Here is a 6,894-nt window from a genome sequence, read left to right on the forward strand (position 1 = left end):
ATTTTTGTATATATTTATTTATTTATACATTCGTTATATATATATATATATATATATATATATATATATATATATATATATATATATATATACATATATATATATATTAATTTATTTGTCCTATACTTTTCACAGTCCACAGCCACTGGCAGATTAGGATTTACTTCGGTTCAGCAATATATCAAATTTGTCACACATCATGTGCCTACCATGCTCAACATCGCTTGACTCTAGTATGAAACGTATCACCATACACATCGGCCATCTACTTATAAATACATCTCGATACTTTCAACTACTAGTTGCTAACTCACCTCGCCCCAGCTTAGTTTGTGGCGCTGCACTTCGGCTCACGCCTGAATTATTATAGTCTTCCCATAGTATTAATAGACCCAAATAACAAATTTAACTTAAGCTATAGGATGAATGAAGGGAATTTTATTTTATTCAAATTTTATTTTTACAACAGGAAAAAAACAACAAGCACAGAATAACAAATTAAATAGAAACAGTCTTGTCATTAACTCTGTTTGTGCCTGTTCTGTGATTCATACCTTATCGGATACCTGTAAATATCATGTCTCTTTATCAGAGAAAACTTATCCATTACCTGTATAGCCATGTGCTCCTGGCAGCTTCTGACTGCAAGCATGCAACGTAAAGGCGATCCGAATTTGACCCCTATTGATAAAGCTTGATATCATGCACTGCCTCCAACACACTTACAACATACAGGTGACTTTGATTAAGATATTGCTAGCAACTTCATTCAATGTAAACACACTGAAGTTTCAATCCAATGTTGCCAGAAAAGGTTTATTCTTTATTATTGTCTTCTGTCACTTTATTTTCTATTCCACTTGATTTTCTCTTATTATCAACATTATAATCCACTCACTTTTCTGAATTAAAATATTCAGCCAATAAATGAGCTTACTCAATGTCTCAATCTTCTCTGTTATATTATGTTTGTGTTGAGTCTAGAGCTATAGCATTAATGCAGGCTTATAAACAAACTTAGCGGAGTTTGTGTGTCTTGAACCCTTGACCTCAAGAAGTCTGGAGAGGGACTCAGGATAGACACTCCGTTTGAAACCACTTTTTTCTTTTTCTTTTTTTTTTTTTTTTTTTTTTTTTTTTTTTTTTGGACTGGTGGATGGCGTTGAGTGCATAGCGCTCCTCTCACGGTCAAGCGGAGTTGTATCAGTTAGGTCGCGGGTTCGAGCCCCCATCGAAATTTTTATCCTCTATTGTCTTCTGGCACTTTTCAACTCACTTCATTTTCTGCCATTGCAATGGCACTGCTTTGTATAATTGTAAATTCAGAATATCATGAAAAATATCTAATAAACGTGCCCAAAGACCTTTACAATGGTCCCAAGCCGACAACAACCCTTAACATGTTGACGAGACATGACATCTTTTAAGCGATATTATATTTTTTGACAGAGACAATGCAGGTACTCATTTCACACTTGAGTACGGTGAGTAAATATCAGTATAGAGCCTTTTCGCGAAGTCCCCGAGAATTTTTTCCAAGATGAGGGTCATTTAAATCGATAGATATTTGAAGGACGAATTTTCTGGCTATATTTTTTAATACAAGTTTTTCCAAAGTACGGGAGATAACTGGTGAATGGTGCATTCCATGTTAACTTGTCATTTTTTTTTTTTTCTCTAGATTCAGAATCAGAGTTTCGTGTTTTTGGGTTACATTTTCCTAAAATAGACATTATAAATTGTACAAAAATAGTAAAAATTTCATGAAAAGCGATGGTCTAAATTTTAAGCATGTCCACTTGAATTTGCTTTATGTCAAGTTTTCTTAACCATTAAATTTATACTATTTTTGACAGTAGTTTCAATGGCAATAAGCAATGAGACAGAATTTCATTTTTCTTTCATTTTCAGAAATAGAGCTGGTACTGCTATTGGTCATAAAAATGTTGTTTCAGATCAGATTCACAGATTAGATGAAATGCATGGGTGATCAACATTACTAACTCTCATATATATTTGTAATGGTCTTAAATTAAAACATTGATCAGTTGTAAATATTATGCTAAGGTTTTGTTGGTGAAAAAGAGAGTGACTTTTAATTTTACAATATAATATTGTCTTCTCCAATGATTGTGGGGACAGGAACCGATTATCAATTATTGAACCGATTCAATTATCTTCTGTGCATATTATTTTCCTGTCTCAAAGACTCAATGAGTAGATACCTTTATTTGTCTTGTTTTTTTCATTTTTGTGGTTCCTTATTATGGATCCGAAAAAGTGTCCACAAGTATCTCTTTTAATGTTAATTGCCCCACTCTTTTAATAATAATACGTAATAGTAATAATAATGATAATAATAATAATAATGATAATAATAATAATAATAATAATAATAATAATAATAATAATAATAATAATAATAATAATAATAATAATAATAATGATAATAACAATAACATATGGTATGATTTAGGGCGAAATAGGATACAATTCCTCGAAAGCCCTTAATATTAATAGTAATGTCATAAATCTATTGATTGAAAAATTACAATAATGATATACGTGGTAAAGATAGTATATCAATGTAAATGTACTCATTTATGTGTGATGTACAAACATATATCTTTAACCGTGACATACACACATACACACACACACACACACACACTCATACATCCATCCACATAGAAGATAACCATAATAAGGTATAAATGCATGATGAATACAAGATTGAAAGCCATGCCAACAACAGTGCAAACAAGTATCATTCGTCATATATAAATCTCCCATCATATACTTTCCTGTCAACTACCACCTTGAAATAATCCATAGATTTTGCATTCTTTGTTTCAAATTTCAAATTGCTCCATCTTTGGACAATACGAATACCGAACCAGTTTTATCTTATGCTTGTTTTGCATCTAGTGACAAAAATCTTAAACTTGTCCCCTCTAATAAAAGTAATATTAGAATATGAAAAAACCCCAGAAAAGTATATACTATCCTGACCATGTACCAATCTATAAACCTGAATTAAATCCCCACGAATTCTTCTATATTTCAAACTTGGTAATTCAAGAAATTCTAACCTTTCCTTATAAGATAAATACTGTATTGCATAAATCATTTTGGTAGCTCTCCTCTGTACACTTTCAATACTGATAGATTGTCTTTTATATAATGGGCTCCAGATGCAAGTTCCGTATTCTAGAATTGGTCGAACGAGCGATTTATACAAATACAAAAATATTGTTTTATCAAGACTCATAAAGGTTCTATATATTATTCCAATCAATCTATTTGCACGGCTTACACAATTATCAATATATACATCAAAATTAAAAAATGAATCAAAAGTAACTCCCACATCTTTTTCATAAGGCACACCGGAAAGTAGATTTGACATAGAAGCATCGGTATAATATTTATGACATGGATTATTTTTTTTTTCTATATGTAATACTTTACATTTCGAAACATTAAAATCCAAATGCCATGTTGTAGATCATTTGAAAAGTGAAAATATATCATTTTGTAGAATGTTATGATGCTCAGTAGTGCTATAGATCTTTGTATCGTCTGCAAACAGTTTGCAGACTGAAGTTATACAACATGGTGAATGATTTATATATAAATGAAATAAAAGTGGTCCCAATACACTTCTTTGGTGTACACCGCTAATGACATTCTTAAAATCCGACCCCACCCCATTGACAATTACTCTTTGTATTCGATTATTAAGAAAGTCTTTAATCCAGTTAAAGATATTCCCTTTAAATCCATATGCTTCTAGTTTAATGAATAATCTCTCATGTGGTACAGAATCAAAAGCCTTGCGGAAATCAAGATAAACAACATCAATGGATTGATCACGATCAATGAAATGTAAAAGTTGAGTAATGCATGATCTATTTGATCTAAAACCATGTTGGTTATCGTTAAGCATCTATGACTTTCATGAAAGTCCATTATTCAGTCTTTCAGGATAGATTCCATAACCTTACAGATTATGCATGTTAAGCTGATGGGTCTGTAATTTGCAGCATCCAATTTCCTATCCTTTTATGAATGGCAGTAATAATAATAATCTTTATTGTCCAAAAAAGTAGCAATTTGTCATTTGGTTTACGATGTGTGAAATTAAAAATACAAAACATCAATAAAATTATATATCATTTATTGAACTTTCCAGCATTTGTGCTTACAAGTAGAGGGAGGTAAATGAAATAAGATTATGTGTATTGACATTCCATGCATACGAATGGTAAAATCAACACGGGGACGTTGCAGGTCTTTAAATATATCTCTTTTATTCGTTTAAATTTTGAATCAATATTCCTTTATAGGTAGCCCATTAATTAATCGAAAAGCCCACAAGAAGAATACCATTTCATTCTAGATATATGATATTTTCTATTTAAAGGATGATTGAAAAAGTTACATTTTCATTAAGATCTTGAGATTATGCATTCGTATGAAATGCTAATTCACATACAGAAAGGGTGCTCCACATAACGAATTGGTAATTTTGATATAATGTAGGTCTACTTTTTGGCCAAAAACTTTAAATTAATAGTAATGTTTTAGTTTTCAGAGTGCAGCAGTACTTTGATAAAGAGAAAATGAAATTGACGTCACTCAGCTTTTTATTATTGGTTTTAGACAGCCATCTTTATGAGTAGTTCTCAATAAATTCTATCAATCAGACTATAAACGCTCAAGGATACACATAGTTTTGAGTTTTGATGCGTTATACCCGACTAGCGGATGTTTTGAGTATTTTGCACAAACATCAATTATATGGTCATGTTTGATTCGAACTAGGCCGTAGAACTAGGTCAATGCAAATATATTTTTTTCCTTCCACTCCTGACAAAGTAGGACATTTGAGGATTAGACATTGCTCGCCGACCAGTGGACTCTCTCTCTCTCTCTCTCTCTCTCTCTCTCTCTCTCTCTCTCTCTCTCTCTCTCTCTCTCTCTCTCTATCTATCTATCTATCTCTTCGTACCAAAACTCTTTCGTCTATAGATAGATAGTTTGAAGTTGACGTCACTGAGGTCTTTGTGATTGTTTTTTGCCATCCAAGTTTATGAGTAATGTTCACTAAACTGTATTAACCTGACTATAAACATTCATGGATACACACAGTTTTATGTGTTGGCCCGTTATACTTCCGGATGGCAATGTTATGAGCTTCTTAGCCGAGCGCATACTGTCTATAAATGAAATGCAAGCGAAGCTCTGAGAGGGGATAAAATACCCAATGAAAAATATCGAAGAAAACGTTGCTAAAATCAGGTCATCAAGATGTAAACAATGTGTATACTGTAATAGGATGTGTTGTTCGTAACTAGTACTGTTATTTTAAAATCAAGGTTTTGCATCAGCATTTCATATTTTGATGTCACTAAAGATATTCCAATCCATTGATGAGTCTTTGAATAAAATACAATTATATTAGACTCTCGCACTCAAGTAATGCAAAGATTACTATTCACGAAATTAAATGAGAAATTAATTTTTGTGTAAAAGACGGAAGCCCAATTTCTGCCCTCAACCAATGTACACAAATCAACGTGTATTTGAAGGTCTGATTGCCCGAATTGTTAACGACTCATTGTTGAAATGGAAATACTCTAACCACCTAAATTGTGTTCTCTTATCAGACCTGCAAACATTTCGTCATTGTGTACACAATCCATTCACAAAGTTGAACGTCACAATTTTGAGTTAAATACCAAAGTGCACACATTTCTATTTAGACGTCTATCTATCTACATAACGCACGCAATTTACGAAATTGGACGACGCTTATAAAACCAAAGCCTAAACATTCATTTCTACATAGACACGAAATTAAAAGATGCCTTTAAAAAAACAAATCCCAAACATTTCTACATACATAATGCACACAGACCAATCTCGAGATTTCGAGATTTTGAATTAAAAGACAAAAGCCCTAAAACTTTTGTACTCGTCGAATGCACAGAAGTCATTCGTAAGATTGGATCCTTATCACATCCAAGTTCTTCTTTATTCCTATAAACATACGGTCAGATAAAATAGTTAAAAGTGAGCTTTAAAAGTGAGCTTTTTCATATAGTGCAATATCTGCTCAACGAGCTCAAAGAGCTTTACAAGGGGTCCCTGGCCAATAGCAACATTTAACATATAGGACCGGACATGACGCCTGCTAGGCGACATTACAATTTTTTTCGGACAGAGACAATGCTGTTAACGGTCAGGTACTCATTTTACACCTGAGTACGGTGAGAGAATGTGAGTAAATAGCCTTTCGAAGGACTCAACTATACAAAGAGCGAGGCTCGAACCCAGGACCTTCCGATCCGAAAGTGAGTGCCATACCACAAGACCACATAGCCGCACAATTACGGGTCAGATAAATAGTTATATCTGACCTATGGGTACATATTAGCAGGTCTGATAACCGAACGCGACTGTGGTCTTATTTATTTAACGTTGTTATAAATAATGGACAATATTTTGCATTGATTCGAGAGTATTCCCACTACAATAGCAATGAGACCATACCAATTTGGCCGATTGATGGTGCGGTTCGCAAACAAATTATTTACGGGTGTTGCATTACATTTGGTTATACCATTATATATTCTTAATTATCTTTAGTGATATGAGAAAATGGTGTTATAATACGATCTTAAACCGGAATCCTTACTGACCTCCAGGAAAAGCTCGTTTACTCGGTATTTCGACTCTCGGGTGGATAGTATTACCGATATCTGTCCAAAATCGTATGTATATATATATATATATATATATATATATATATATATATATATATATATATATATATATATATATATGTATATATATATAATATATATATATGTATATATAATATATATA

The 6,894-nt window shown here is 32.5% G+C and overlaps 1 protein-coding gene across 1 annotated transcript in view; it reads right to left on the minus strand.

The window, feature by feature from the left end:
• Positions 1–6,894, minus strand: part of LOC144965825 (solute carrier family 22 member 16-like) — a 69,684-nt gene that overhangs the window by 61,916 nt on the left and 874 nt on the right. The window lies entirely within an intron of this gene.

The sequence above is a fragment of the Berghia stephanieae genome, chromosome 2 (genome assembly GCF_034508935.2).
Source record: "Berghia stephanieae isolate SIO BIC M18660-M18661 chromosome 2, UCSD_Bste_1.3, whole genome shotgun sequence".
Classification (NCBI taxonomy): domain Eukaryota; kingdom Metazoa; phylum Mollusca; class Gastropoda; order Nudibranchia; family Aeolidiidae; genus Berghia; species Berghia stephanieae.